General features: G+C 37.3%; 1 protein-coding gene and 1 long non-coding RNA gene across 14 annotated transcripts in view; one reads left to right on the top strand and one right to left on the bottom strand.

The window, feature by feature from the left end:
- Positions 1–24,271, top strand: part of LOC117223970 (discs large 1) — a 950,943-nt gene that overhangs the window by 492,590 nt on the left and 434,082 nt on the right. The window lies entirely within an intron of this gene.
- LOC143259501 (uncharacterized) overlaps positions 5,207–24,271 on the bottom strand; it is a 139,586-nt gene continuing 120,521 nt past the window's right edge. Inside the window, exons 2-3 of the long non-coding RNA XR_013033443.1 lie at positions 5,929–6,112; positions 5,207–5,728 (exon numbers count right to left, since the gene is read on the bottom strand). This is a non-coding gene — a long non-coding RNA (uncharacterized LOC143259501). The remainder of the gene's footprint in view (positions 5,729–5,928; positions 6,113–24,271) is intronic.

Here is a 24,271-nt window from a genome sequence, read left to right as displayed (position 1 = left end):
TCCTCTCAAAGAGCCACGGCCACGGCAAAAAAATCGCCGGCACGAAGTATTGGGAACGTCCATCGAGATGCATCCGATCCAATCGCTGTCGGGCTGAAATTTGTGGATGGTTTTAAGTAGAACACGGCTGGGATTTGTCCCCCGGACGCCACCCCACCAACTCACAGATCTCGGATCTACGGGAGAGATACAAATTTTCATCCTTGGGTCCGCGATTTTCCGGCGGCGTGGACAAAAGACGCTTTGTGAAGAAGGAGCGAATTTAATTCACCGAATTGTGGAACTTTATGCGGAATAAAAAAGGCAGTTCGCATAGAAATTTCGCTCTTTTTAATCATTTCAGTTCGCTCTAATTTTCTTTTAATTTATTGTTTTAAATTACTACACTTGGATCGCAAGTGCATGAAATCGGCAGACTATTTATTTAATCGCTTGCATTATTCACATTTTCTAGTCGCTGGTACTCGGCTTATTTGAGCCATTCGAAAAATTGTACGAAGTATCATTCACTTTTTATACAATTTCGAGCAATTCTTTCTCCCATTTATTAGTGAGTATATTTTCTCTACTCTGATCTATTTTTACAGACATTTCATGCAAATTAATAATTGTCCGCGTCGATTGAGAGAAATAGAAACTATGTAGCACGTTTTTTATTTCTTTACGTCGGTTTATTGGATCAAAAATAATATATTGATACGTTCAAATTCTTTTAATGTTTCTGCTTGTAAAAGTAGCAGCAACTACTCAATTTTTCCATAAACGCAATCAATATACATATATTTCTACTTTTATTTAACACATATGAAAATACTATTAATTTTCTAGTTATTTGTTTGACTTATTCTTATCCAAATTGATTGCAAATGGTTATGTTGGTTATAGCTATTGTTGGCTTCGCCTACATCGTCATCGTCGATATTATGAGAAGATTTTTTGGTTGTTTCATCTAGCTTTATCTTCTTTTTAACATTGGTTTTCATTTTCTTTCTCTGTCTTTCTTTTGCTTCTTTCGTACTTCTCTTCTGTTCTTTTTTTATTAAATATTCTTCAAGGTGACCCACCATTAGCCCCATATGCATCATTTATTAGAAGTGAATACAGAAAAGAAATAAATTAAATATATATTTATATTAAATTATGATATAAACCATTATCTGAACGAGAGAACTATAATTATTAAACTATAGTATTAACAGTCACGCTGTAGGAAAAATCTATCAATGAATACTTACATCGGCGCGTACCAACAATTAAGTGATGGGTTCTTCACAGTGTGAAGGGTGATGTTAGGATACGTTGCAATGAAATGGCGATTTTTGAAAGTACAGTAAATTCTCCCTAATTATAACGTTCAGATTCTACACAAAATATAATATATCATAATATATAGTTACCGATTGTTCACAACTATAAAAACTATATATAATCGTATTATACAGGATGTCCCAAAATTATGGTACTTTCGGGAAATGAGGAGTTCCTGAGGTCATTTGAAGTAACTTTTTCGTCAGCGAAATTGCAATCCGCAGCTTCGTTTACGAGTTATTAGCGAAAAACAGTGACCAATGAGAGGCGAGCTCGACTGGCGCGAGACGGCCGAGCCAATGAGCGGAACTGAGCTTCGTCCGCTCGCACCAGCCGAGCTCGCCTCTCATTGGTCATTGTTTTTCGTTAATAACTCGTGAACGATGCATCGGAGAACATTTTTGTAAAGGAAAAAGTTATTTCAAATGACCTCAGGAATCTCTCATTTCCCGGAAGTACCATAATTTTGGAACACTTTCTATAATCGCATTATCTATTATACATATAATCGTATCGCCTCTTCCCAAATTGTCCACTTTAGTGCACATATCTGAGCGTCAATTAGGTAGACGTTACCGTACCATTTCGTAATAACAATGCTGATCATCATGACCCGCCGACCGCCATTACCCAATTCTCATCGACTACTTCCCACTTTGCGCCATTCCAACGATTAATAAAATCATAAATACACAAAATCGGCCGTGCAGTTGGATCGAGAAAAGGTGAATCGTAGCGAACGTGTCGAAGCAAGCGCGGCGCCGCCGAAGGGTTAAAAAGCAATTCAGCGATCAGTCGTCAATATGGGTCAGCTCTGTTGAAGCGGTCGGGCTTTTTCCCCGAGCTTTGCAGAAGGAAAGTTATAGTCCGACGTCGTTGAAGCGTCTGATCCGCGAGTCTTCCGTTCCCCGTCGGAGCGGATAAAAGGTAGGCGTGGCCGCAGGTCTGGTTCTAGTCAGGGAAACAGCAGGTGGCCGATAATGTCCTCCGGGGAAGCTAAACCGACCGCCATTCTTTTATGATAATACGTCCGTGCTGAACCTGATGTCACCGAAATGTAAATCAGCCGAGTTTTCCCGTTCAATCGCGGCCGATTCCGCTCGCGTCGATATTCGACCGCCTGTATTTCCCATCCGGCGAGACCGTGTTTATTAAAAAAGAAGAAGGAAAAAAAAGAGAACACCTTATCCATGTTTCGCGAGCCCGTCGTCGCGTGCTCGCCCCGTCTCTCCCAACTCCGATTTTCTTGTAGATTTATTGATCTTCCTATAGCGTGGGGAAATGGTCGCATTTTTATACAGTGCTCGAAATTTCCATGGGGACACCGAATATCATGGCGGCATCTTGTAATTACTTTGGAAAAATTTCTACTTTATTTCGTAATCAATATTTGACGTATAACTGCAATTTTCGAAATCAAAGTACGAAAAGTTTCTTTTCTCTTTTAAACTGCATCTCCGAAAAAGATTTAACCAATTGATGACAAATCTGACAAATCAGTGCATTTCGTCAAACTTGATAATTTTCTATATGACAAACATGATATCATATTTAAAGGATTACAATGATAACGGTGCATCGAACTTAAAATCCAGAAACATTATCTTAAAGTAGAGATTTGAAGCTTTCGTTTGAAAAAAGAGTTATCATCCTACGATGATTTTTCGCGGAGTTATCATCAGTCAGATTTGGCCAAAAGTGTCCAAAATTTTTCTATGCTATAATACATATTATAATATATATAATAATAATATATATATATATATATATATATATAACTCCGCGAAAATCATCGTAGGATGATAACTCTTTTTTCAAGCGAAAGCATCAAATCTCTACTTTAAGATAATGTTTCTGGATTTTAAGTTCGATGCACCGTTATCATTATTATATATATATAATAATATAATAATAATATATATTATGATATATATTATATGCTATACAAGATCTAATAGCATTTTTATTTTATTTTTAATCTTTTAATTGACGAAAGAAGCTGCTTCTCTTCAATTCTGATTTTTACAAAATAACATATGAAAATAAGAATTTGCAAAAAGATGCTCATTTTAATCATAAGTTTTCAATTAATTCCCTGTTATCTTCACGTTTCGCCCACGTTTTCGGGACTTAGAACCGCTGTGAGTCGCCGTAAATCTCCGCTTTTATCATGCTGTCGCTAGTTGCTCCAATTTTCTCGGGACGTCCGTATTTTCTTAAGCCGCTTCAGGAGATCTGGCAGTCCGATGCACGAAGATTACGCTTCCGGCGTTTAAATTCTTTGCCGTTGCCTAGGCGCGCAGCTTTGTCTCTGCTCCCGCAGTCCGCGCGGCCGCTCGAAAACAAAGCGGAATGCTCCCGGTCCTTGTCAAGACGAGAGAATTGTTAATCGATTCGCGAAACGGTTTTTCAGACGTTTCCTTTTTTTCGGCTGGCTTTCATCATTCACGTTCGAGCTCCCCGTAGACAGCGAAGACTGATGGATAACCGCCGGTGTCAGCGACAAGACCGGCATCGATCGCTCCCCGTCGATCCGACGACGGCGATTGATGTTTAGCCACTGTCGCTTCCGGCTGACTGAGGACAATTCTAATCGGGGGCTTCAGTTTCCCGGGGCCCACGGGCTTCTCGGGAATCAGACTAAGCGGCTACTTTGCCACGCGATCGCGAAACCGCGAAACACTTGTAGGATCGTGGACGATTTTATGCGATTTTGATGGAGACGAATGAACTACAGTGGCACACAAAAGCGTTCGTACACCTTTCAAAACGCAATAACTTTTTCGAAATTGAACTAAATGACTTGAATCTTTTTTTTAGATGATAGAGGGTCTAGTCTACTAGACTAAAAATCTTTTCTTTTTAATTTTGCTATTACTTGGAATGAGAAGAAAAAGTTAAAAACCCTCGTTGTTTAACTTTTTTATCTGAACCTATAACGAAAATTTAAAAAATATCTTTTGCAGATCTCGGTTTATATGCGTGCAAAAAATTTGATCGAAAAAGGTTAACCCCGAGTTAAATTATAGGCCTTGAAGGATTTTAAAAATTGCAGATTTCTTACAGTTTTTTGTGAATTTTGCGATCTTTAATTTATTGTAACTCGTGAAATATTTATTCGAATTCTTCCGAATCGCTGAATGAATCGCCTGAATTAATTTTTTAGTCGAATATTTCAATCGAATATTTTAATCGAATAAAAATCATTCACATTACTCGTCACAGATTATTCTATCTATTTGTTCGAATAATTCTTTATACAAAAAGATTATTCGAATAGAGATTTAAAAATTATTCGAATAATAATGCGAATATAATCATTGATCGTTTTCCTTTATAACGCAATCTGATAAACCATGGAAAAAACATTTTATATTTTATCAAAGTAAAATAACGATTTTTCGAACATTTTTAGCCCGAGCATTTTGTTTTATCTGTTTCGTATAAAAATATGGATTTGCATAAACGTCCGGAGTCTAACGGGCATCCAATTTATCGCCGCGCGATAGTTGGAATTTATTCCGTCGGTTTTCATGATTTTATCGCGGTGACATGAATTAATAAGATGACGATGGGATTTTATCTCGCGAGCGTAACTGTTCCAGCTGTTATGAATTGATTATACGTGTTTGTTAATCGCCTGGGTTTGCTGTTACTGGATGACCGATTTTATATTGCTCTGACAGAGGCTATAAATTATAATATTTAACGTAACCGATTTCAGCCTCGTTTACACACCTCATCAGATTAGATCCGGTGTAATGAGTATCTACTTCATCACGATTCAACATGAATTATCCTGCGATCGTTGTGGATTTAAAGAGACATACATTTGTTTATTTTATCTTTTATACGTCTGTTCTACACTGGCCATCTTTGTGCAGGAATTCTGGAACTCTTCAGTGTAAACTCTTTTTTTATTTATACATAATTGAAAAATATAGTTCTTACAGTTAGTTTGAGAAATAACGAGTACTTTTATGTATCGCATAGAACAACTTACAAAATGATTCTAAACCAATAGAGCTAGAATTTGGTCACAGTATTTGCTTTTTAACTTTTTTACATACTAAACATCCTGATCAAATGCGATTTATTTACATCACAATGGATATTATTTTCCAAACTTGGTCAAACAGGAACCAACGCGACAGTCAACATATCGAAAAAAAATATCTATGAAACAATAAATAAATTTTTGTAGAAAGGAAATTGAATCAAGCACATGATGAATTAAATCCAAGCGAATTTGACTTATGGGTTCAAGTAGCCACCCTCCTCTAAGATTTCCAGGTTTTTTAAGTGATTGCTGCTCGTTTAACAGCACTTGAAGAATTTCTCTATCATCAATCCGATGTTTCTAAATTCCACAAATCGAATTTAATTCGACATGAAAGCAGTGCAATAGAATCTCGATTATCTGAAACATAAATCTTTGTTATCCAACTACACTTCACGTGTAAAATAGTCCAAATAGTACTTATTGTTCAGGATGATCACTAAGGGACTGAATGATACAAAACAAAAATAACGTTAACAAACACAAGTTTCCTTTTAACGTTTTATTGTCTTATTTGTAAATATAATTGTTTAGTATTATGTGAGAAAAGAACAACATACCTCAAATGACTACCATTTTCCTGCTCACAAAAACGAGCTCTTTCCACAGCGTTTTCCATGAGTTCGACTATTTTCTCTGAGCTTTATTAATTGACTTTTCATTGAAATGGAAAGACTCACTGAGCTTCATTCGTTGTTGGTCGTTACACGCAGCCATTTTAATCTCCAAGGGATGCTTTATAACCTGCAAAGAAAGAAAAGGAAAGCGATTGAAAATGAACCAGTTACCACTCTCACAAATCCCTCCAGTTTTTCAGTGGTCACCCTGTAACAAATCGATGAACATTCAAGTAATTAAATAATCATTTTATTATTTGAATAGACACGTTTGTCTGATTTACTCAGAGGTTCCGCTGTAGTCATCTAAAGACCAATCATCTATAGAAAGTAGAAAGCGACCGAGCTCTTGGACGAATTAAATAAAATGGCCGAGTGTGGACGTAAATTTCGCAATGGACTCCGCGTTCATCGAAACCACGGAAAACTAAATCTGACATCCACCTTGCGGCTGACCCGAGCGAGCGAGTTCACGGCACTAAAATCGAGTGAATTGCATCCCCCGAAGGGAATCAGGTGTAATCCTCTTGACATGGGATCAGCTAGCGCATAAAGTGGTTCGAGGAACTCTCGAATAACAAAGAGTCTGACGGCTGACGCGGGTAGAAGGGATTCTCTTCAATCTCGGAACTCCTCGAGTATTCCTCCCGCCTCTTCGAGGCTTGATGACTCGGGTCTAACCGCGTTGCGGCCATTTTTCGCGGTAATTTCATCGAAGATCGATCCCGTTCAGGAACTTTTCTCGCCGTCTTGTTAACGCACATCTACGACCAGCTGTTCTGTTAATCGACTACGATCCAGCCGACGAACTCGCGAAATTAACTCGTTGTACTTTGGCAGGTCTGTGACTCGCGATTGAGATTTTTCTGTTGAGTATAAATATTATTCCTTTCTGTGGAGTCGAAATAACATTCTGTTTTTTTATAGTTTATATTTTATATACAAGCATTCCGGATAACGTAAACGCATAATAAATACTTTCCTTTTTCTTCTCAGAAATTATTACAATTGAAAATTCTAATCATAATTATGGAATTATTTTCTCAGCCTATTTTTTCTCTAACCTATTTTACCTTCTGTATCGGTGTTGGCCATCAATGGACCCAAATTTTCAATTTGATTAAATAATTAGTGAAAACGATTATGGGCATTAATCGTCGAAAAGTCGACGATTGATTTAATCGATTGATGAACGTAATCGTGAGTCGTTGATGAAAGGTATTAATCGTCGAAAAATCGACGATTGAATTAATCGATTGATGAAATTGATTGCCAATCGTCGATTGAAAGAGTCAATTAATAATTGCTGATCTTTTTATTGGAATTGGAAGAATTTTTTGATGTAATTTCGTTAAGAATTGTCTTCATCATATTTGTCATATTTATTACTTTATTATATTTTATATATTGTGTACAATTTTATATATGCAATTAACGATTGAATTATTACTATTAATCATTAATTGTAATTAATAAATTCCTACTTTCGTCAAGAAATGAAAGAAATTTCATCGTTAATTGCAATTAACAATTACATTCCTACTTTCGTCAAAAAAAAATGAAAGATATTTAATCGTTAATTGCGATTGACCATTAACAATAGTAATTCAATCGTTCGTCGTCGATTAATTGTTTCGCGCTACTCTGTTCCCTACAACGTAAGAATGTTGAGAAAATAATTTGTTATGCATCCAAATTCGTGAATTTTAATTCGATCGAATGCAATACTTGAATTTTATAGAATTGCAAAGGTTGTCGACGTGCCAGTCGAGGCGTTAACAGTGAAAAAAATGCAACTGCAAGGTGTTGACCGAATATTTCAGGCTCTGAAATATTCGTAGTCCAACGAGTCCCCGATGTATAATTTTCAATGTATATCGGGACCTCGATGCAGTAACCAGATGCACTAAAATAAATTCGAACGCAACGAGTATTTATCGCGCGCGTTGCCCTATTTAGGTTAACGTAACAGGTTGTATATTATATAGCCGATTAATTCTGATAAAACGATATTACCGGATCGGTGTTACTGGCCTGATACATCCGATAATGGGAATGTGTCCAAATATGACCCCAGCATTTGCTCTTGAATGTGAGACTTTTGTGTTGTACCTCTAAAAGTCGGTGTTACGAATGCGTTTACTGCAAAATTGTGTGGGAGATTCATTTTCTCAGGATGTGTACATATATATATATATATATATACATTCTTGTGTGAGTAACGAAGAAGTATTTGTTCAGTTGATTTTGTTAATTCATTTGTTGAGTAGTCACGGGTGTTTTATATTATAGAAACCAATCAGCCAGACCAAATTATAATTTATTTAAAACTATAATATTTGAGCTTCTAAGTTTTTGTCACGATTTTGTGCGATTCTGAACACTTTTCTAATAAATTTCCTCGCACATTGTCTCGTGTCAACGAGAATATTAATTTTATTTTCCTACAATTTTTTAATCATCTATTTTTATTTTAACTTTTATTATTATTATTTCTTGTATTTATCGTATGTATATGTTTCTCTCTGTAATATTGTAGTTTTAATTCAATAGGAAGCATATTTATTAAAACATCAAATTTTACGCAAATGTTAACGAAACGTAAAGTTTCTTAATATTTGTTGGTAAGTGCAAATGTAGCAGAATCTAAAAAAGACTGAAACGTTTTTCTAGATTACTTCATGAGAGACTAATTCGTCTCGAACAGTAAAGCAAAACTATATATAGCATAACTATATATATTTGCACTAACTATAAAAGCAAAACTTGTATAGTTAGTGCAAACATTTCTGAAACCAGTTGCACAAGAATAATAATTCGAATAACTAAAAATTAGAAAAGTGTAACTATAATTACTGGAACGTTTTTCGATTGCAATAATTTCTTCGAAGGAAAAAAAATGTACATCTATTGCCTACATTTACTCGAAAATGCTTAAATAATATTACCAAAAGAAACAGAATTTTATTGCAACTTGAAAGAACGAAATAACGTTCACAGTTAACAGGTTATTACAAGAAATCTCCATCGCGAGTCGGACGACTTCTCAAGGAGTTAATGTGCCGCCGTTCGAATCGAATTCTGAAAATAAAAGACAATTCGACACGACCGTCTCGCGCGAATTGACGTTTATGGTTCGCATGATCGACCACGGGCCGTAGCGTGCTGTGACGTTAGGCCTTTCGGTTGCACGGTCCATCTGGAGAGGAACGGAAGCCTTGACAAACACCTCCTATACATTCTGACCCACTTAGTTTTTTCTTAATTTCGCCGAGCAACCGGCAGTTTCATTTCCTCCGCGATGTTTTCGCGATAAAACGAACAATTCACGGCGATCTGTCCGCCGCATGAACATGATTTCGTCTCGCCACAAAATCGGTCAGAACTATACTAATACTACTATATATAATATAGTATAAATATATAATATATACTAATATACTAATATATATATATATATATATATATATATATATATATATATATATATATATATATATATATATATTATAATAATAATTATATACAATAATTATATAATAATTTATTATAATAAATACTATAATAATATATACTAATACTACTATACTAATCGCGTGTCGCTATTTTCTGTTGCAGGTAAGTCCATCCGGCATTTACAGTCGAATCTACGTAAACGTAAGTATTGCGTGAAATAATAATAGGTACAGTTTTTATTTCGCGCGGTTTTAATTTCGACTTGAATTTCCCGCATAATAATTGCCTAACAGTTAGGTTATTTATATTAATTATATTTATATTAATTATATCTCGACGATCTATAATTCTCGAAAAATTAGTCACTTTATTACGAATTTAATCGCACAGCGAAACATGTCGGACGAGTAGATTTCCTGTTAACTTGACACTGGATAATTTTCAAAATAAAACAATCGCGCAACAGGAGGAGACCAAAGCTATCGGACGACGTACGAGACACGTCTGTTAGGTAATTATAATATTATGAGGGAAATTTGAATCGAAATAAGAACCACGCGAACTCATCGACCGACCCGATATAGTTCGGCTCGAGGTGAACCGCAAGATTCCTAAAAGCTTCTACGAGTTCCGTGGTTTTTCCTAGGCGCGGATTATTCGCTACTTTAAAGCAGCTCGAAACGCAGCTGAAACGGACAACAAAGCGCGAGGCACTCATTAGAATTAAGTAAAAAGACGCGTGACGTGGCCCCGCGGGGCTAAATTAGTTCCGTCGCAGCAAAGGAAAATATAAAGAAAGTGGCGCAGGGAATGGGGCTGCTTCAAAGGACGACTAATGCTGTGTTTAATAAGATACGAGGGAAAAGCGAGAGGCGACCGCTGAAAATGCACTGAAAAAATGCACCGAGATCAAATCGTAATTATTTCCCCCCAGCCTCGCGAAATAACTCGATCAACGTTTCATTATACGCGGCAAGCGATCGTTGTCCGTTTTAGCTTCTTTGGGAGTTATTGCAAATTCTCCCTAATTTACGCTTAGATTGTGCACAAAAATGGATGATTTGGGAGGAGAAGATACGATTATTTGAGCCTTGCTGCTCGTTTTTATAGCTGTTGACAATCTGTCACTATAAAAACTTAATTAACTATAATTAACGTAATTATAATATAAAAATATAATATACGATATAATAATAAAAAATGTAATATGTAATAATAATAATAATGAAAATATAATATATAATAATAATAATAAGTATAGAATATATAATAATATTATAATAATATATTATATATATATATATATATATATATATATATATATATATATATAGAGAGAGAGAGAGAGAGAGAGAGAGAGAGAGAGAGAGGGAGAGATAATCGTGTCTTCTTTTTGTGTACAATCTGAGCGTCAATTAGAGAGAATTTATTGTATTTTGCAGCTTGTCCGAGCATACGAATGCGATAAAGACGTAGAATAACTTCCGGCGACTACTCGAGTGTAGAAAAACACTGTAGAATTACATGTGCCGAGAGTGAAGCGGAATTCTAATTCGTGGCCATTGTGCTGCGATCATTCTTCTCGAAAGGATTTAAGGTTGTCCGCCACAGTATAAAGCTAATTAGAATTGTTAATCACGTGTTTCGTTACATCTTCCTCCCCACAATGCTGTGAAAATGTTATGAATTGCAAATTTCATATTAGCCGATGCTCGCAGAAGCTTAGCAGACAATTTACGAGGATCTATTAACTTCGTATCTCAAGGCATCGAGTTATGATCTTATAATCGGTGCTTTACGTAATTAGCGGATTACGGAGGTTTCCGCATTTTAAACAGTTTTTTATTGCACGGCGCATCGCTATTAGCACATACATGGTATCCATTTTTCTTGAAGATGAAGTGTAAAATGTAATCAGATTCCGCAACGCTTAGGTTGAACCCTCCCAGCTTGAAATTTATAACTAGGCTGCGGGTCTTTATGCAAAATAAGAATTGTTAGCATCAATTTAGGAGAACGGAGGTCCGATGAAAATCTGTTTCTTTTTTTTCGCTTAACGATCTGAATAAGTTCAGAGCAACGTAACAGTGTTCGCCAGTTCTTGAAACGTGTTCAGCGTTCCGTAATTTACTTACCGATTTTTGCCATAAATGCGCGAAATCCGTGCATTTCAATATCGCTGCGAATAATATTCTTTTTAATAATGTATAGTTAACGCTAGATTCACGGAGCACAAAAAACACCAGTTTTATATTAGTTTATAAAACTAACAATAAGACATTTATTCTGATTTTTAACAAGCATTGTCGCAATATTTGCCGTAAGTAACATATGAATTGAATAAATAACTTCCAAATGTATCTTCACGATATAAATAATCGTAAATTAAAAAACCCGTCATTTTGACCAGTTCCGTAGATCTAGTGTTAAACTAGACCCAAACCTAATTCATTATCAATTAATACGATTAATAACGCTGCAGATATTTTTTTTCTCGGGATCCGTTGCAGGTCCAAGCTAAATTGCCCTAAGTTTACAAAAGAAAGGATGCAGGCCAGGAAACTTTGCTCGCCGATTATCAAAGAGACCCTAATCGTCAGTTTGACCTTATCAGCAGAGCGACGCGATTGCGCATGAAGTACAATTAAAAACTTCGGCGTGCAAAACCGAGTAATCCGCTTCTACCGAAAATCGTGCTCGCTGAAACGTTGCGTGTTCCCTTTCGGTTCTTCGGTACGCTAAAATAAGTCACCGGCTCGGCTTCGATGCGAATTTTCCGGGCAGTTTAATTAGACGTTAACCTTCGGCCCACGAAGCGAAACAAAAGACCTGCAATCGCATCGGCTGCTTAACCCGAAGAAGGATCACCCGCTCGAAGCTGTAACGGCGGCGCGGAGCCGATATCGACAGGCGTGTACATTGTTTTCGGCCGTATCGAGGCCATTCTACGGCGAATTGTATTCCATCGGGTTTCAAAGGCGAATTGAAAAGAGCCTGGCCTGACGTCGGATAACCGGCAGCACTCGCGTTCCTTATCGGCCTCGACCGAAATTACGACATCTATCTTCTCCTTTGGGCCTGGTTAACCAACCGTTTCGGCAGCCCGTCACTGTTCTTTCTAATCAGGCCAACGCACCGAGAACTTCGAGACCGGCTGTCGACGCCGGGAAGTGGAACGAGCGCCCCGCAAACCGGCTTATCGTGCATCGAAACACGCGTTCGTACTCGATATAAACGGTACTAGCAAGTTTTTCCAATCGTCGGCTGATAATCTGCTCACGACTTCCACACGATGGGGATTTGCGGCCTCTCGCCTTAATCCTGTTATCCTGTAGCTAAACGTCGCTCGCTCCATTGATCTTGCGTCTGGATTACCGCCGCGCGTTATGTACTGTTCCTTGCTCAGAAGAAGTCCGTCGTTTCGACGGAGGGGCGCGGGTGTATTCCACTCGCCCCGTCTATGGTTCCCAATCTTCTAGGACAGGGGTGTCAAACTCGCGGCCCGAGATGAACGTTTTTGACGTCAAGTATCAGGACGTAAACAGTAATTTAACTTTATATATGTTTATTACAATGTACCAGTCGAAATAAAAATATTTGCTTCTATGAACATTGATTTTTTTTTGCGGCCCACCGAAAGTTAAGCATTGTTTGTTTATTATCATGGCCCAAGTTAGCTTTTGAGTTTGACACCTCTGTTCTAGGACCTCTCGAAACCCATTTCTATCGGTAAACGAGAAGAGGGGAGAAGAATCGACGCGAGAAGCAAGGGAGATCGGTTCACAAATTTACTATACGCAAGTCGCATTCTTCGAAATATTTATATCAATTTTTTGGTGCGTTTCTGGAGAATAATAATTATTTATTAAACTACGAATACATTTGTTAACAAATCAACGCTTATTATTGTGAAATTATTTAATAATAAATTCCAGAGATCCGTACGATATTTATTGCATTTTATTTATTGCATCGTTAATATCAAATTCAATGTCTATACTTTAATTTTTCTCATTTTCGTAAGAGAATTTTTATTGCAGATTTTTTAATACATGTTTTAATTGAATTTCGCTGGTTTGTTAACGGTTAACAAACCATTGCGATGTCGAGGACAGTTTATTATAACGTGTACTTTACAATTTTATTATATTCTCGTGATTTCTTTTCGTTTATTTATTAATGCTTTAAACCGGATTTCATTGTGTACAATGATTTTTACAATTTTTATAATTTTTACAATTTCTATTCACATACCGTGCCCTTACAGTTTCATTTTATTCATGTGATTGTTCGTTTTTATAATTTTATCTTGAGCACGGTCTCCGATAATACCATGCTCTCACAATTTTATTTTATTCATGTGAGTTTTTACGATTCTTTTTTGCAAACTGTAATTCATCGCAAGCTCAAATACTTCGCGACAGATTAACGTTGCCCGGCCGATTGAAAATTTCCGACGTTGCTTTATTCCGAGTTCTTATCCTCTCATTGTTGCTACGTTCGTTATGATCGTATTTAATAAAGCAAATCAAAATCGTTGGTAATTACAAAATTGTTTTTACGGAAAATAAAATTGACTAAATCTTTTAATCCAAGCGAATCCTAAATTAAGTTGATTTAATTCCAATTAAAACGACCGAGAGTCTAAAAATAGATGCAATCTGTTCAGTAGGTTTATTGTTAAAAATTTTCCTCTTCTCTAACAATTCTTGTTAGCCCTGACGTGAAAATCCTGCGCCGGAGCTGTAATAATTATCACGCCGATATATCGCTGATATCAACACACTACGTCACGATATCTCGACAGACAATTAAATTTCGCAATGTTATACCCGTTAGTTAATATCGTATCGTATCGAATTATAATGCGCGGAGTTGAAATAATTATCATGCTTCATCCATTTAATTTGGATACACTTGCAATAAACCTGCATAATATCGCGAAATAGGCCATTGAAATACCGTAGGGTACATTGATACTACGGAGCAATATTGACTTGCATTATCAGGTGGCTGTAAACAATAATAAGCGTATTACGAAGATAATTTTCGCAAAATATATTCCCGCGAAAATGAATACGGAAGACTTAAACGTGCGAATAATTCAACACGTTGTACCTCTGGCTGCGTCATTAAATCAAATATTTAAAAAAGACACTAATTAATATACCTGTGATATACTTCTAATATGCTTGTTTTTATACTTGTAACAAAATAGCAGAATATAAAATGTTACAGTGAAATATTTATTTTCCACTCTTCATTACATTGTGTCGCACTAAATCGTAGTGACATTAATTTTTTACGTAAATTCTCTCCAATTGTCCCTCAGCTTGTGGACAAAAATGGACAATTTGGGGAGACGAGATACGATTATTCGAGCCGCGCGTGTCGCTTTTATAGTCGCCGATTGTCAGCGATTATAAAAACGGGAGGCTCGAATAATGGTATCTCCTCTTCCCAAATTGTCCATTTTTGTTTTTAAGCTAAGGGACAATCGAGGAGAATTTACTGCAATCATCAAAAATCATTTTTATTGTAACATTTCCGAACGATCTGTATTTTAATAGGACTCACTATAGGACTTTACCAGAATTCAGTATAGTAAAGTCTTATAGTGAGTCCTAGTAAAATACAGATTGTTCGGAAATGTTACAATAAAAATGATTTTTGATGATTGCAGTAATTTCTCAAAACAATAGAAACTTGAAATTTACTATACTGAATTCTGGTAAATTTCAAGTTTATATTGTTTTCACTGGCCAAATTGCTCAGTTGATATTCGATGTTCTAATTAATGAAAAATTGTCTTATAAATTTTTGTCGTAAATCAAACTTAGATCCTAACAGAGCCCGGCATCTGCCGCGAGCTATTTCACGTTATGGATTTAACCGAACGGCATTCATAATGGCCGACGCAGCAGACATCGTTCATTCGAGCAGCATCATTTCTAATGCACCACCATCTATCCACAGTTGAATAACAGTCGTTCCGGAATTTCTATTCGTCTCCGCAAACCGGTGAACTGCGTGCAGCTTCAATTAACGTAGTACAAACGCTGCACTGTCAAGCAGCACGAGTTTCGTTCTCAATTCTTGCCATCCGACGTTACGTTTCGCGGATGCCACCCTCTTCCCACCCTGCTCTCCCGCGCAAACCAAACCCCTTCTGTTGGTTTGCACAGCAAAACTGTTGACACGTTGCCTCCTCCACGGCGCGGCGGCAGTATATGCCACAAATATTTGTCCGTATCTGTGCATGGAAGTTTACGGAGCCGGAGAATCGTTTCCAAGACCTTGATCTAAATTAGTCTATCGTCTGGCAAGTGTCCATTTCTTCGACAAAAATACGCATAAATCTTAGCCAGTTCAGGCGCTTCCCTTTCTACCGCTGGATGTTGCCTTAAATTCGTAACTCATGCTACCTACCCCCTCTCAGCCCTTTCACTATTTCTCTCTCTCTCTCTCTCTCTTTCTCTCTCTCCCTCTCTCTATCGCTCTCTCTGCATCGCTCTCTCTATTGTTCTCTCTCATTCTCTATAGCGCTCTCTGCCTATCGCTCTCTCCATCTAGCGCTCTCTGTCTGTCGCTCTCTTCTTCTAGCGCTCTCTGTCTAGCGCTCTGTTTGTCTATCGCTCTCTTCTTCTAGCGTTCTCTGTCTATCGCTCTCTGTCTAGCGCTCTCTTCTTCTAGCGCTCTCTGTCTATTGCACTCTGTCTAGCGCTCTATTCTTCTAGCGCTCTCTATCTAGCGCTCTCTGTCTAGCGCTCTCTATCTAGCCCTCTCTGTCTAGCGCTCTATTCTTCTAGCGCTCTCTATCTAGCGCTCTCTGTCTAGCGCTCTCTGTCTATCGCTCTCTTCTTCTACCGCTCTGTCTAGCGCTCTCTATCTAGCGCTCTCTTCTTCTAGCGCTCTTTGTCTATCGCTCTTTTCTTCTAGCGCTCTCTCACCATCGCTCTTTCTACTGCTCTCTCTCACTTTAGCGCTCTCTGTCTATCGCTCTCTCCCTCTAGAGTTCTCTCTCTCTCTCTCTATCGCTCTCTTCCTCTAGCGCTCTCTCTCCCTCTCTCTCTCTATCGCTCTCTTCCACTAGCGCTCTCTCTATCGCTCAATCGCTCTTTCTCTTTCTTTCTATCGCTCTTTCTCTTTCTTTCTATCGTTCTCTCTCTCTCTCTCTCTCTCTCTCTCTCTGTGTGTGTGTGTGTGCGTGTGTGTGTCGAAACGATCCTTTCGCGACCTTTGATATTACAGAGCAGGTCGGTTATCTGTTCTACTCGTCTCTGCCACTCAGAACGAACCGGATCCTGGAATCCGGAATTAAATAAAGCTATTGTTGTCGCGATTTATCGCGCGCAGATTTCAACGCCGCCGAAAATCAAAACTGCTCGGCGTAATTGCATTCCTATCGGGGATCGTATTTTGTAATATAAATCTCGTTGATGAGATCGAACGATTCTCGCCGGACATACCCTTTGACGAGGAGTACATTTTCCATTTCGTTGGGGGGCGGGGGGAGGATGCGATCGAAGATGCATAAATATTAATGGGCTCGCTTCGACGGTGTTTTTTGCGTTCGTCGTGAAAAGAAATATTTCAACGATTTCTATAGGTATAAAGTATGTGTGTATAATTTAAATGTGGAATTTAAATAATTCGATGTATGCGGATATTTGATTTGTCCTCGAGAACGTGCATTCATGTATTCCTTTGTTCTGTGCACAAGGGCTGTTTCGTCCCTTGTCCAGTGTTGGACAAAATTTGAAGCGACGACTCGCGACCGTTGTCCTAAAATTGATCAGGTGAAGCACCAACGACGAAGAATTTAAGAATGTTCTTACAGTCCCCATGATGTATCGAAATTATTCGAAGAAGAAGTACATTTTTATTCGACTTCTGTTTCCGACGATTTGACCGAGGCAATTTTTATTTTACATAAACATACACACTCCAGTAATTACACTGTAATCGGCCGTAACGAACGACTAAAGCGGTGACTGCGATCAAATGTGTTTCCATTTTAATGGTCAATTGGATAATTGAATCGCGATTAAGTGCATTGCAATTTTCACCATCGGTTTGATAATTGATTCACGATTAACTGATGTAACTCTTTCTGTAACGAAGTGAAATTAGTATTCCGCCAGACGAAACTATGGATTTTCCAAAAATTACCGTAAATCAAGCGACAATTTTTGTTCAATCGCTAATTTTTTTAATTATAGGGGTATCATTTGCTCCGAATTCGAATCAATTAGAGTTCAACTTCGGTTTAATTATTTATTATTATTATTATTATTATTTGTTAACATTATACAGTTTAGAGAGTGGTAGTTCATGATTACACTTTACCAAACGATTTGCCGTCGTCAAATCAGCGATTTGATAACTGTTAAGCGCACGCTTCTGGCGGTCGTATCGGCTGATTTTTCCCGATTAATCGGATCCACGCGGAATTGAGCGTATTCAGGGTATCGTGGAGGATTATGATCCAGTTTGTAACTGGAAAGTTACACACCGGGTATTTCGTGTTTTACCAGAACGCGCATATACTAATCGATTTCCAGCAGATAAATCCATTATCCGCCGGTGGCGACGCACGAAAATATTGATTTATCCGCGCGCGCACCCGCGCGCGGAGTTAATGAACACAAATCAGTTTAACCCTACCGATGTTGCGCAGCGAGGTGTCGAATGGCTGCGATATCGTGGCTGGCAGACGTTACGCTCATCAATTTGCTCATTAGAATCTTGTGATACCGTTACAATCGTTTCTGAACTCATCGGAAATTGTGATTGGTCGAATTATGAACACAATTTCGCCGATATTTCACAGATTATCATGATTTCGCTTGATATGAAGAGAATCTAGTGCCAAATAAATAAGTGGACTACGAATTATTATGCAATATAAAAATTGTTTACGTTGTCTGCACAATAGTATTGTTTTCTTTAATGCATTTTATTGAAACGCGTAGTGAATGTTTCAAATCATTATACTGTTTTAAGATATTTCGAAGAAAAATATTACTAAAATTATTAATATAACTGTAAACACGAATATGAATTAAATTGAAATTGATTTATTGAGATCAATTTATTTGTTGAAATCAAAATTTGTAGAAGTGTATCAATATGTTGAATATACTTTTGATCCGAATCGTATTTTTTTTTTAAACATATTAATCTTTTTCGGACTGTAATATTACGAATTTAATTGTGCAATAAGTGCAATAAGAGGAGTGTCTTGTGACATCTTTGACATTACTCTGCACAATTAGGATATTATTACATTGTAATACATTCTATCTAATCTAATTTATTATATCTTCCTAATTTTATTAGGATCAGCAAAACATAAGAATGTTGAAAGAAATAATTGATGTGATACAATTTAACTTGTAAATGCAGTTTAATTAAATAAAATACTTTCATTTTTTGAATAGTAGTAGATTATAGATAGATTATATATTATCTACTAATTATAGAGAGGGTTGATTTCCTCTAAATCGAAGCCAAAGTTGAATATTTTGTTATCAAAAACCAGGAACAAGACTAAATAATGACATAACGTAACTGTGAAAGAAATCGTAGTACAAAGGATTGAATCAGTAAAGAAGCAAATATTAGAAAACGTTAGAGATATTATACAAACATTTCTTGCAATCCGAAGATAGGGGGTTCCTGAGATCATTTGAAGTAACTTTCTCCTTAGCGAAAATGCAATCCGCAGCTTCGTTCACGAGTTATTAACGAAATACAGTGACCAATGAGAGGCGAGCTCGGCTCGCGCGAGGCGGCCGAGCCAACGAGCGTATAAAATCCAGTTCCGCTCATTGGCTCAGGCGCCTCAGGTCAGCTGATCTCACCTCTCATTGGTTCCTGTCTTTCATTAATAACTCGTAAACAAAGCTGCGGATTGCATTTTCGTTGAGGAAAAAGTTACTCCAAAAACCCTCAAGAACCCCTTATTGCAAAACATTTTTAGGACACCCCGTATTTTGTACTCTTTACGAATGCTATCTCCTTATCGCAGCGACACGAACTGCTCAAAGATTTCAAGGTGCCCGTCAGAGCCAAGATTGTAGTTGCCCACGTCGAAGGATGGTCTCCTAACACGACTCCGCGGCATCTGCTAGCCAAAGTCTCGCGAGACCCACGATCTTACGCGGAGCCTTTTATTTTTGAGAACACGAACGTCGCGGTAGAGTCTTTGATCTCGTCGTAGTGCACTCGAATCGTTCACCGAGTGCCATACGAATTCCTTCCGTTTCCCCTCGACCGGGTCCGCCATCAGGCTGGCTTCGTTTCGCGGGGCTGGCAGGGTCTCGCCGGTAATGCACAATGCATTTTCAGATAGCAAAGTGACGCGTTCCTTCGCGCAGTCATCAGTGCCGACCAAAGGTTTTCGAGACGCGCGGAGAGCTAAAGGCTTCCGTCCGAACGAAACGTCAGCCGATGAAAGGGTTTCGGTGTTAACGGCCCCCGTGGAAACAGGAAGGGACCACGGCGCAGAGATATAATACGAAGAGAACGAATTTTCGTCCCGGCTATGATTATTTACGGATTGCTCGTTCCCGGCGAGAGCTCCTCGAGAAAGTAGACGATCGCAGAGTAATTAACACTAAAACTACAGAGTCTTAACGCTCTACTATGATATTATAATATATTATATTATTATTATTATTATTATTATATATTATATATAATAATATAGTAGCATATTATACTTTTATATATTTATATATATTATACTATATATATATAGTAGTAGTATATACTATATAGTAGCATATTATATTATCATATATATATATGATACATTCACACCTCTATATACTATACAGGGTGTTCCACAATTATTTTAACAGCCGAAAATGAGGGGTAGCTGAGGTCATTTGAAGTAACTTTTTCCTTTGCGAAAATGCGATCTGCGGCTTTGTTTACGAGTTATTAACGGAAAACACTGACCAATGAGAGGTGACGGCGCGAAGTTCGAGAGCCCGCAGCACGAGGCTTTGACAGATGATCGGGACGGACTCGAGCCGCGTTCGAAGTATTGAACAAATCACGAAGCGAGAACTTTCCGGATTTTTTTTTACTACGTAACAGTGATATTTTTAAGAAAAACGCTGTTCACCTTTACTTTAGAACGTCTGAAGAATATTTACTAATTTTTCGGTCCCGAAATAGTAAGTAATTTAATCGTGACGGCCGTTTTAATTTTCTAGTGTGCATGACACCTTGTGTGTAACATATGAAATTTTTCAACAAGGTGTACAGTGAAGATTAAGAAAGTACGTAAATGATATTGTAATTTAAATAATTCCGCGTCCGAACACAGTTCAACGTATGATTCGCAAAGCTAATTTAATAAATAGTAATCATGTTAAAGGACGTAAGGGATATGTTTGTTAGAGAAATATGAAGAATATTATCAATAACCTTGACATAATCTTGACATAACTACTACTACTTCGTATGGTTTCTATTGTGATATGTGCTTCAATTATTATTATTATTATGAAAACATTTTTAAGATGTCAGTAACTGTGATAGAAAAAAATCAGGAACATTTTAACTGTAACTAATACTAGAACTATCAAGCTCTAACGCGATTAGTGTTTATTGTTTTGTAACAATGAAAAAACAATTTTGATTGGTTCAGCGATTCTATCTTTCACAAAAATTGTCTCTATGTCTCTCTAATTGACGCTCAGATTGTCCGCAAAATTGTACAATTTAGGGAGAAGAGAGACGATTATTCGATCCCTGCGGTTCATTTTTATAGTCACGAATCGTCAACAACAATAAAAACGAGCTGCAAGGCTCGAATAATAGCATCTCCTCTTCCCAAATTGTCCATTTTTGTGCACAATCTGAGCGTCAGTTTGGGAGACATTACTGTACATAGTTCGACTTTGGAAGTTAAATCTTCCGTTGTATTTAATGAAACTACAAATGTTCGAATCAGACAGCGAATTTTGTTCACTGATGACAGAAATAATTAGGTGAACAGCGAAACGGTAAATATGCCGAAAGAATTCAAGCATTCGAATTACATTATTTTCGACTTTCGGAATTGCATAGAAAAGAATTTCGGTCTCCGACGATTAGGTCGTCGATGGAAGTGTAGATACGCTTGATCAAGAAGAAGTGTATCAATTCCACGAGACCGCGGTGCGTCTGAAAAGAATCTCGATAAGGCGTTTCGTACACTACTATATCACTGTTAGCGTCGCGAGTAGAATAACGAAGAATCCTTAAGGGAAGGCGGACTGAAAGGAAGGGCGGAGTAAACTCGGAACTTTTGATGCGAGCCAGACTTACTGTGTACTGGGACCGCACGAGAAATTTCATTTGTCTTCGAAACTTCCGCCGGTTCTCTCCTATGATTTCGCTTTTCTCTATACCAACAATATTAGTATCGCGTTTTGCAAGCGTGCACTTCCCTGGCAACCCAGAATTAATATCAACGATCTCGCAATTTCATCGATAAAGTATTCCAAAATATTTTCGCTTGTGCGTGGGAGTTTTTCGTTCGAAACGTCGATATCCATACATTTGGAAACATTTCCTCTCAAGTTCCCAAATAATCCGCTTCCTGTGCACCACGCCCACCGGATTCTTCTGCGAGCACGAGCAAAGCAGAATTCCTCTCGTCCCTTTTTTCGACGAGATCTTGGCAAATACTACAACGTCGGTGGATGCTCAAAACGCTATGTTTACTTACAAAGTGTGTGCTCGCGCTGCCTTTGCTCCCACAGAATTTCTCTTTCACGAAATTATTTAACTATTGAATCTGTTCTTTTCGATAGCGCGCCCGCCACATTCTGCATATACCTTCAGAACTTTGTACGCTGCTGCATTGTTCGAACGATAAATCTTTGCTCTACTTCGACCAGCATGACTTATGAGAGGGATTAACTTGTGCGATGTGAATTAGTTATTCATGCTTAAATGCTGAGATCGAATTCTGTTCTCTTTCGTCGTCAATATTTAAGCTTTCAAGTAAACTTGCACATCATTTCATGGAAATTATAAGGGAATAGTTTATGACGTATATAAATTGCATAGAATTTTGTAGAAGTTATACGGTAATGATATCATTTTATACGTAAAATTATGCACTATTTTATTGAAGCGATATAGGATAAATATAATTTGTGTAAAAGATGATGTAGAATTTTACAAATCTTATACAATTTTATGGAAATTATACGGGCATAATATAATTTACATGTAAATGCAATTTTAATCAGATTTTTTCGTTAAGTACAGTAGAATTTTATAGAAGTTTTATAGGAATATTGTAACTTGTATAGAGAATTATATACAATTATAATTTTAGAAATATATAAATTTCCTTTTTCTTTTAAGAAAGTACCAAGAAATTAGAGAGAGAGAGAGAGAGAGAGAGAGAGAGAGAGAGAGAGAGAGAGAGAGAGAGTATAACTGCGAAGAAAATACTACGGCGAGGGGTTAAGTCATTCATGAATGAGTTTATTTTTTAAAGATCAGTAAAGGTAATATATGAAATTATTATTTTATAATAACAAAAATAATAATAATAATAACAATAATAATAATAATAATGGTAATAAAAATAATGTTTGTACATTTAACAGGATGAACTGTTTGTTGTACAATACAAAAATACAATAACGATTAGAGTGTAAAGAAAGAAAAGAAGAAGAAAAAGAGACATTTTCTAAGAGGCATATAACATTTTATAAGAGACGATGTGGACATGATAATATTCTCAGATACTTCTCACCGACGTCTCGGTTATCTATCGCTTTTATAGAAGTTTTATAGGAATATTGTAACTTGTATAGAGAATTATATACAATTATAACTTTTAAAATATATAAATTTTCTTTTTCTTTTAAGAAAGTACCAAGAAATTAGAAATTGCAAAAAAAATATTACGGCGAGGGGTTAAGTCATTCATTAATGAGTTTATTTTTTAAAGATCAGTAAAGGTAATATATGAAATTATTATTTTATAATAACAAAAATAATAATAATAATAATAATAATAATAATAATGGTAATAAAAATAATGTTTGTACATTTAACAGGATGAACTGTTTGTTGTGCAATAGCAAACTTCAATAACAATCAGAGTGCAAAGAAAGAAAAGAAGAAGAAAAAGAGACATTTTCTAAGAGGCATATAACATTTTATAAGAGACGATGTGGATATGATAATATCCTCAGATACTTCTCACCGACGTCTCGGTTATCGTCGCCATAGAGATCTTTAAGTAGTCGCGCCATAACTCCATTAATTTTCGGAATTCCCGCAGCTATATTCTTCGTGGAACTGTTCCATCGAGTATCCATTTAACAGCCCGGAGAACGTAAAAGTCCTTTCAAGTCCCGCTGATGAAATCCCGTAATAGCCTGTCGATGGTTTTGCAATGACAAGACGAAATTCGAACATCAAGCTTAAAGCGCGATGAAAAGATGGCGCGGAGTCGCCCCGGCTGCCGCGTCTACCGAAGACACAATATACCGAAGCGCGCCTTCTGCTTTGACATTTTCCGCAGGGCGTTTTTTACGGTCTGTCAGGCAAAACCGGCGGATTATTTTTCCGTTTTACCCGACTGCCGCTCAGAAATAGGAAGATGAGCCGGCGAAGAGTTCTTTGGACCCGCGAGCTCCGTCCCTTTCGATTTCTCTTCTTCTTCTTCTTCTTCTTCGCAGCAACAGCAGCAGCAGCTTCTTCGTTCCACCAAAAGGATTGCTCGCGACTAAGCTTTGGTAGCAGCTAAAGAGCTATTGACCCACGGGTATCTACCTGAACGTTCCTCCGAGATCGAGCACGT

The sequence above is a fragment of the Megalopta genalis genome, chromosome 5, assembly GCF_051020955.1.
Source record: "Megalopta genalis isolate 19385.01 chromosome 5, iyMegGena1_principal, whole genome shotgun sequence".
Taxonomy (NCBI): domain Eukaryota; kingdom Metazoa; phylum Arthropoda; class Insecta; order Hymenoptera; family Halictidae; genus Megalopta; species Megalopta genalis.
This window is presented reverse-complemented; position numbering and strand designations above follow the sequence as displayed.